Source organism: Panthera tigris, chromosome E2 (assembly GCF_018350195.1).
Source record: "Panthera tigris isolate Pti1 chromosome E2, P.tigris_Pti1_mat1.1, whole genome shotgun sequence".
NCBI classification, from domain to species: domain Eukaryota; kingdom Metazoa; phylum Chordata; class Mammalia; order Carnivora; family Felidae; genus Panthera; species Panthera tigris.
Window position 1 is genome coordinate 43,755,490 of NC_056674.1, and position 9,379 is coordinate 43,764,868.

Genomic DNA, 9,379 nt, shown 5'->3' on the forward strand with positions numbered 1-9,379 from the left:
TTTGATAAGTTGTATTTTCATTTTTTTAGTTCAAAATATTTTTAAATTTACCTTGAGGTTTCTTCTTTGACTCATCTAGAAGTATATTGTTTAATCTCTAAGTTTTGGGGGATTTTCCAGCTATCTCTCTGTTATTGATGTCTCATTTTAATTCCATGTGGTCTGATAGCAGACATAGTATGGTTTCTATGTTTTTAAATTTGTTAAGGTGTATTTTATGGCCCAGAATGTGGCCCATGTTGGTGAATGTTCCATGTGAGCTTGAGAAGAATGTGTATTCTGCTCTTGTTGGATGAAGTAGTCTATAGATGTCCATTATATCGGTTGATTGATGGTGATGTTGAGTTCAACTGTGTACTGACTGATTTTCTGACTGCTGGGTCTATCCATTTCTTTTTGTTGTTGTTGTTATATAAACCCATTTATTATAGGCTAGCAATATTTCGAATGGTGGAGTTTCTATTGGTCTTAAAACTCCTTCAGTCTCCTGATGGCCGACTTTACTGTGACAGCAGAAGTGCTGTTGTAGTGGTGTTGTAGGTCCAGGCAGCACAGCTATAGTTTTCATGCAGGAACCACAATGCCAGATTTCCATAGCTCATCTTTTCATCTTGGTTTTGCCACAGAAGGAGCAAGTGTACTTGGCGTGCTGGCGTATTTGCATCTTCTTCACCATTTTCCTGAGAGAGGCACCATAATGGTTCCCATATTTACTGACAATTCCATCCTTCTTGGTGCATTTAGCCATGTTGCTGCAAACTAGATCTGAGCCCAGAGAGGACTATCCATTTCTGATAGAGGAATGCTGAGATCTTCAACCATAATACTGGATTCATCTATTTCTCCCTGAAATTCTATCAGTCATTGCCTCACAGATTTTGAATCTCTGTTGTTAGACATATATATAATAAGAATTGTTGTATCTTCTTGGAGAATTGACCCCTTTATCATTATTCAGTGCCCCTCTTTAACCCTGAAGACTTTTTTTGCTCTGAAGTTCGTTGTGTCTAAAGTTTTTTTTTAAACATTTTTTTAAGCGTTTATTTATTTCTGAGATAGAGACAGAGCATGAGTAGGGGAGGGGTAGAGAGAGAGGGAGGCACAGAATCCGAAGTAGGCTCCAGGCTCTGAGCTGTTAGCACAGAGCCCGATGCGGGGCTCGAACTCATAAACTGTGAGATTGGGACCTGAGCTGAAGTCAGTTGCTCAACCGACTGAGCCACCCAGGCGCCCCTGTTGTGTTTAAAGTTAATATAGTTACTCTTGCTTTCTTTTAATTAGTGTTAGAATGGTATACCTTTCTCCATCCATTTACTTTTAATCTATATGTGTCTTTATATTTAAAGGGAGGGTTTTTCATAAATAACATATAGTTGGGTTTGATCTTCTCTGACAATGTATCTTTTAATTGGTGCATTTAGACCATTGATGTTCAAAGTGATTATCGATATAGTTGGAATAATATCTGCCATATTTGCACCTGTTTTCTATTTGCTCTCCTTGTTCTTTTTTTTTTAATGTTTATGTATTTTGAGAGAGAGAACAAGTGGGGGAGGGGCAGAGAGAGAGAGAGAGAGAGAGAGAGAGGGAATTCCAAGCAGGCTCCACACTGTCAACATGGAGCCCAACACTAGGCTCCAACTCATGAACCATGAAATCATGACCTAAGCCAAAATCAAGAGTCAGATGCTTAACTGACTGAGCCACCTAGGTGCTCCTTGTTCTTTGTTCTTATTTTTGTCTCCTGCTCTTTTTCTGCTTTTGTGGTTTTTATTGAGCATTTTATATAATTCCATTTTCTTTCCTTTCTTAGCATATTAATTTACTTCTTGTTCTTTTCTTTTTTTTTTACTTTTTTTTGTAATTGCCTTAAGTTTGCCCTACACATTTATACCTAATCCAAGTCTACCTTCAAATAACACCAGACTGCTTTACAGGTTGTGTGAGTACCTTATAATAACAAAATAATCTCGATTCTCCCTCTTGTCCCTTGTATCACTGATGTCATTTATTTGACATATACATAAGCATATATATACATAATCAAATACATTGTGGCTATTTATTATTTTGAATAAATTTATCTGTAGATCAATTAAGAGTAAGAAAAAGAGGGACTCCTTGGTGGTTCAGTCAGTTAAGCATCAACTCTTGATTTCAGCACAGGTCATAATCTCACAGTTCATGAGATTGAACCCCACATTGGGCTCTGCACTGACAGTGTGGAACCTGCTTGGGATTTCTTCTCTCTCTCTCTCTCTCTGCCCCTCCCTTGCTCTCTCTCTCTCCCTCTCTCAATAAATAAGTAAACATTTAAAAAAGAATAAGAAAAAGAAAAGTTTGTATTTTAATTTCACTTATTCCTTCTTTGATGTCCTTGTTTTAAAAGTGTATATTGATTTTGAGAGAGAAAGAGAGAGAGAGAGAGAGAGAGAGAGAGAGAGAGAATCCCAAGTAGCCTCCACAGAGTCAGTGCAGAGCCCAATGTGGGGCTCAATCTCATGAACCATGAAATCATGACCTGAGACGAAATCAAGAGTCAGACACTTAACTAACTGAGCCATGCAGGTGCCCCAATGCTCTTTCTTTCTTTATGTAGATCTGGGCTTCTGACCTATATGTTTCCTTATCTCTAAAGGAAAATTTCTTGCAAAACGGGTCTACTGGCAGCAAATTCTCAATTTTTGTTTGTCTGAGAAAAACTTTATTTCTCCTTTACTTTTTTTTTTTTTTTTGAGAGAGAGAGCACAAGCAGGGGAGGGGCAGAGAGGGGCACAGAGGATCAGAAGCGGCCTCTGCACTGACAACAACCAGGAGATCATGACCTGAGCCCAAGTTGGACACTCCATTGACTGAGCCACCCAGGAGTCCCTATCTCCTTCATTTTGAATGATAATTTCACAGGGTACAGAACTGTAAGTTGGTGGAGTTTTTCTCTCTACACTGTGAATATTTCACTCCACTCTCTTCTTGTTTGAATGGTTTCTGAGGAGAACATGAATTTAGTTCCTAATTTTGATCCTCCATAAGTAAGGTATATTTTCCTCTGTCTTCTTTCAGGATTTATCTTCTTACTTTCTACTTTTTTATTCTTTAAAAAAAATTTTTTTTTAACATTTATTTATTTTTGAGACAGAGAGAGACAGAGCATGAACGGGGGAGGGTCAGAGAGAGGGAGACACAGAATCTGAAACAGGCTCCAGGCTCTGAGCTGTCAGCACAGAGCCCGAGGAGGGGCTCGAACTCACGGACCGCGAGATCATGACCTGAGCCGAAGTCGGCTGCCCAACCGATTGAGCCACCCAGGTGCCCCTCTACTTTTTTATTCTTTATCTTTGACTTTCTATAGTTTGAAGATGATATTCCTTGGTATAGCTTTTCGGGGGCATTTATTCCATGTGGTGTTCTCTGAGCTTCCTGGTTCTGTGGTTTGGTGTCTGACATTAATTTGGGGGAAATTCTCAGGCATTATTGTTTCAAAGATTTCTTTTGTTCCTTCTTCTCTTCCTGGCATTCCCATTTACATGTCTGTAACACCTTTTGTAGTTGTCCAACAGTTCTTGGATATTATGGGTTTTTTCCCACTCTTTTTCCGTTTTCTTTTTAGTTTTGGAAGTTACTCCTGAAATATCTTCAAGCTCAGAGATTCTTTCCTCAGCTGTGTCCAATCTACTAATAAGCCATTAAAGGTATTCTTCATTTCTTCATTTCTGTTACACTTTTTTTTTTTTTAATCTCTAACATTTCTTTGGGTTCTTTCTTAGAATTTCTAACTCTCCATGTAGGTTACCCATCTCTTCTTGTATGTTGTCTACTTTATCCATTAGAGCTGTTAGCATTAAAATTTTTTTAATGTTTATTTATTTTTGAGAGAGAGAGAGACAGAGCTTGAGTGGGGGAGGGGCAGAGAGAGAGGGAGACACAGAATCCGAAGCAGGTTCCAGGCTCTGAGTTGTCAGCACAGAGCCCGACACAGGGCTCGAACTCACAAACTCAGAGATCATGACCTGAGTTGAAGTCAGACGCCTAATCAACTGAGCCACCCACCCAGGCACTCCAGAGCTATTAGCATTTTAATTACAGTTGTGGCAAATTCCTAATCTGATACTTCCAATGTCCCTGCCATTTCTGAGTCTGGTTCTGATGCTTGTTCTGTCTCTTTAAACTGTGTTTTTTGCCTTTTAGTATGTCTTGTAATTTTTTTTTTTATAGCCAGACATGATGCACTATGTAAAAGGAACTTCTGCAAATAGGCTAAGTAATACAGTAGTAAGGTGTTGCTGAGAGAAGAAGTGTTCTATAGTCCTATGATTAGGTCTCAGACTCTTTGTGAGCCTGTGCCTCTGGACTGTGAACTTCACATGTGCTTCTCAGTTGTTCCCCCCTGTAGTTGGGATATTATGGCTAGGGTGGACTGGAGTTGAATTTTTCCTTTCTCCCACATGGATTGCTGGAGTCAACTGGAGTTGTATATATATTTTTATCATAGTACTTTTCAAAAATAAAATAAAATTACCTTCAGTCCTCCCTAAATTTACAGAGTCTAGGAGACTCCTTTTCATTGCTCTTATTTTCCCCTCTTACTGTCTTCACCATAATAATCAGTCAGGGGCTTTAGCAGCACTGTGGTTGGAGCTGACCTATTTTGACAAAATTTCTCTTTCTTGAAATTTCTATGAATTGAGAGGAAAAGGTCTCAGCAAATCCCCCAGGACTGGTTTGTGAGAGGAGAGTGTATTAGTTAGGCTTTTTTTTGGACAGGCAGAGATGACCCTGCAGGATTGATGGTTTATTGCTGTCCCTTGGCTAGGACAGCCAGCAGGCAGCATGGAGAACTGAGATCCACCTCAGCATTGCCAGGGGACATCCTGAGCATAGCCGCTGCCCTGCTTTCTTATCTGGCGTTTGTGCTTCTTGGGGGAGCCAGTGAAGCTGCTCCTTGTCTTTTCAGCCACATGCAGTTCTGACAGGATCTCAGCCCACTACCTCTGCTGCTGTGTTGTGTCTCATCACTGACCGCTTGGGCCAGGGCTGACTGAACTTAGAGTGGACAACAGATCCGGGAGAGTTGGGACAGTAACTCTCAGGCTGGCCTGAGCCAGTCAGGCTCCCAGTCCGGAAAGGAAAGGAAAGGAGAGGAGAGGAGAGGAGAGGAGAGGAGAGGAGAGGAGAGGGGAGGGGAGGGGAGGGGAGGGGAGGGGAGGGGAGGGGAGGGGAGGGAAGGGAAGGGGGAAGGGGAAGGGGAAGGGGAAGGGGAAGGGGAAGGGGAAGGGGAAGGGGAAGGGGAAGGGGAAGGAGAAGGAGTAGGGGAAGAAGGGAAGGGGAAGGAGTAGGAGAAGAAGGGGAAGGGGAAGGGAAGGACGAGGGAGGGTGGGCCTCCCCAGCGGCGCCTGGGTGGCTCAGTCAGTTAAGCCAATGAATCTTGATTTTGGCTCAGGTCATGATCTCACAGTTCATGGGTTCAAGCCCCATGTGGGGCTCTGCTCTGGCAGCATTAAGCCTGGTTGGGATTCTCCCTCTCTCCCTCTCTCTCTCTCCCTTTCTCTCTGCCCCTCCCTTGTGCTCTCTGTCTCTCTCAAAATAATAAGCTTAAAAGAAAATGTTAACCCAAAGTGCAGCTTCATTGAAAGGAAGTTTCAGGCATTACCTGCTGGTGGGAAATTAGCTGGTGTGAAAGTGGGGAGCAGAAAGCAAAGAACCTAAGAGTGTTCCTAAGATGTGTTTGTATCAGGAGAGAGAAAAGGAGGAAAGAGAGCAGCTTGGGATGGGCTGATCTAACCTAGCAGCTGGATCATTCATTCAGCAAGTATCTGTTAAACATCTAACAGTGCCAGGCCTGTTCCAGACTTTGGAAAAAATTACTCAAAAATCTCAGCCCTCCTTGTGCTGATTTGGCAAGGGTGGGGACTGCAGTGTAAGAGGATGCGAGAACGATGATCATAAGAAAAGGTAAATTATATTACATTAGAAAGTGAGAAGTGCACAGGGCGCCTGCGTGGTTCAGTTCGTTAAGCATCTGACTCCCGATCTCAGCTCAGGTCTCGACCTTAGGATTGTGAATTCACGCTCCTCTTTGGGCTCTGTGCTGGCTGTGAAGCCTACTTAAAAAATAAAATTAAAAAACCCACAAAACATATGCCCACATTAGAACCTGTGTATAAATATTCATAGCAGCATTATTATTAATAGTCAACAAGTAGAAACAACCCTAATGTCCACCAAATGATGAATGGAAAAAGAAAATGGGGTATATCCATACATTGGAATGTTACTTGAAAATAAAAAGAAATAAAATACTGGTATATGCTACAAACATATACCATATCTTTGAAAACATTATTTAATGTGAAAGAAACCGGTCAGTAAAGACCACATATTGTACAATTCCATTTAGATGAAATATCCAGAAAAGGCGAGGCTGTCGAGACAGGAAGCAGATTGGTGGTGAGGAGTCTGGGAGGAAATGAGGACTACTAAGGGGCACAGAGCTTCTTTTTAGGGGTGATGAAAATACTCTAAGATTGATTATGGTGACGGCTGTTCAAGTCTGTGAATGTACAAAAAATCCTGAATTGTGCACTTTCAATTGGGGAACTGTATGGTAGGTTAGTTACATCACAAATAAAGCTGTTATTTCTTAAAGGCTTGAAAGAAAAGCACACAGCACAATTTCCCTAAGGGGGCCGTTACTGCAGAACACCTCATGTGAGCGTGGGTCACAGCCTGACATTGAGACCAAGCCGACCACAAACGACTCCAGCCAATCACACTTGGCAATGCCTGGTCACGCTCTGGTCACACGGAGCTGTTGGTACTTAACATCGATCATGGGAGCTCGGGCTGACAGAGCTGATTACACATAGCACATATAGCAGTGGCTAAGGGCACAGACTCTGCGATGACACAAACCTAATTTTGAACCGTGGCTCTCTGATGACCACTGGCAAGTTAACCTCTCTCAGCCTCAGTTTCCTCATGTGTACATGAGAGATGATAATACCTGCTCCACAGGGAGGTTAAGGGGATTAAAGGAAACTCTACTGTAGAACAGTTAGCACAGTGCTTACAACACAGAATAAACTTTACAGACAAGGACAGAGAATTTGAATTCTGTTGCTTAAAGACCAAAGTAGTGGGGCGCCTGGGTGGCGCAGTCGGTTAAGCGTCCGACTTCAGCCAGGTCACGATCTCGCGGTCCGTGAGTTCGAGCCCCGCGTCAGGCTCTGGGCCGATGGCTCGGAGCCTGGAGCCTGTTTCCGATTCTGTGTCTCCCTCTCTCTCTGCCCCTCCCCCGTTCATGCTCTGTCTCTCTCTGTCCCAAAAATAAATAAAAAAAAAAACGTTGAAAAAAAAATTAAAAAAAAAAAAAAAGACCAAAGTAGTGACTTTGGAAGGCTGCTACCTGCTCGGCACCTGGCTTTTATCTGGCTCCTCTGTGGCAAATACGCACACAGCCTAAAGCACTGGGCTCTGCCCTAGAGCCTCTTGGCCAGCTCCACCACATGACTAACGAGCATACCTGAGCTTCTGGAAGCTTCTAGGAGAACATTCCAACTAAGAAACTGGAGCTTTTGATGCAGATCCAGAACATGAAACAACATGGACCCTCAAAGCATGAGCTGAGACAGGGAGCTATAAAAGAAACTCAGAATAGGAAATAATTGCAATTGGTTACCCCAGGAATGCAGAGGCATTTCAACAACAGAAAATCTATGTAATGTAATACATGCACCTCACTGTATGGTTAAAGGAGAAAAATGTGATCATCTCAATAACTGCAGGAAAAAGTAGGTAATAAAATTCAATATTCATTTATGATTAAACATTAGTAAACCAGAGTTAAAGAGAAAGTCCTGTTCCTGACACATACGTATCAAACAACATACATAATGGTGAAACAATAAAACTATTCCCAGACTAGGAACAAGGCAAGGATGCTGGGTATTATTCTTACTATTTGATATTGTAATAGTAGCCAGCTGATTTTCAACAACGATCTCCAAACTACCCAACAGGGAAAGAATATTGTCTTTTCAGCAAATGGTAGTGGATATCCAAAGGAATGAAGCTGGACTCTTACCTTATACCATATATAAGAATGAACTAGGGGCGCCTGGGTGACTCAGTCGGTTAAGCGGCCGACTTCGGCTCAGGTCATGATCTCGCGGTCCGTGGGTTCAAGCCCCGCGTCCGGCTCTGTGCTGACAGCTCAGAGCCTGGAGCCTGCTTCAGATTCTGTGTCTCCCTCTTTCTCTGACCCTCCCCTGTTCATGCTCTCTCTCTCTCTCTCTGTCTCAAAAATAAATAAATGTTAAAAAAATTTAAAAAAAAAAAGAATGAACTAGAAATGGATTAAAGACCTACATGTAAGAGCTAAAACTGTAAAACTTTTAGAAGAAAACATAAGTACACATTTTCATAACCTGGGATTAGGCAATGATTTCTTAGATATGACACTAAAAGCACGAGCAACCAAAGAAAAAATAGATAAATCAAAACAAATACTTGTGTGTTTTATTTTTTTTTAATGCTTATGTATTTATTTCGAGAGAAAGAGAGCACATGTGGGGGAGGGGCACAGAGAGAGAATCCCAAGGAAATCCCATGCTCAGCCCTGAGCCTGATGCAGGGCTCAACCCCACAATCCCGAGATCGTGACCTGAGCAAATATCAAGAATTGGATGCTCAACTGACTGAGCACCCAGGTGCCCCAAAACTTGTGTGGTTTTTTTCTTTTCAGTTTTGTTTTTTTTTTAAGGTTTATTTATTTTTGAGAAAGAGAGAGACAGAACACGAGCAGGGGAGGAGCAGAGAGAGAGAGGGAGACACAGAATCTGAAACAGGCTCCAGACTCTGAGCTGTATGCACAAAGACTGACGCGGGGCTCGAACTCACCAACGGTGAGATCATGACCTGAGCCGAAGTTGGACGCTCAACCAACTGAGCCACCCACGTATCCCAGAACTTGTGTTTTTTAAAGGACACTATTGAGAAGTGAAAAGACAACCCACAGAATGGGAAAAAACATTTGGACATCATATATTTGATTAGGGTCTATTAACGAATATATAAAGAACTCTTACAATTCAACAATAAAAAATTTTAAAAATGGACAAAGGAGAGGTGCCTCAGTGGCTCAGTTGGTTAAGCGTTTGACTTGGCGCAGGTCATGATCTCACGGTTCATGGGTTCAAGCCTCACGTCGGGCTCTGTGCTGACAACTCAGAGCCTGAAGCTTGCTTCGGATTCTGTGTCTCCCTCTCTCTCTCTGCCCCTCCACTGCTTGCACTCTGTCTCTCTCTGTCTCTCAAAAATAAATAAATGACAGGGCGCCTGGGTGGCTTAGTCAGTTAAGTGTCTGACTTCGGTTCAGGTCATG

The 9,379-nt window shown here is 42.3% G+C and overlaps 1 pseudogene; it reads right to left on the reverse strand.

The window, feature by feature from the left end:
• Positions 1–468: 468 nt before the first annotated feature.
• LOC102972967 lies at positions 469–748 on the reverse strand (annotated as a pseudogene).
• Positions 749–9,379: the final 8,631 nt, after the last annotated feature.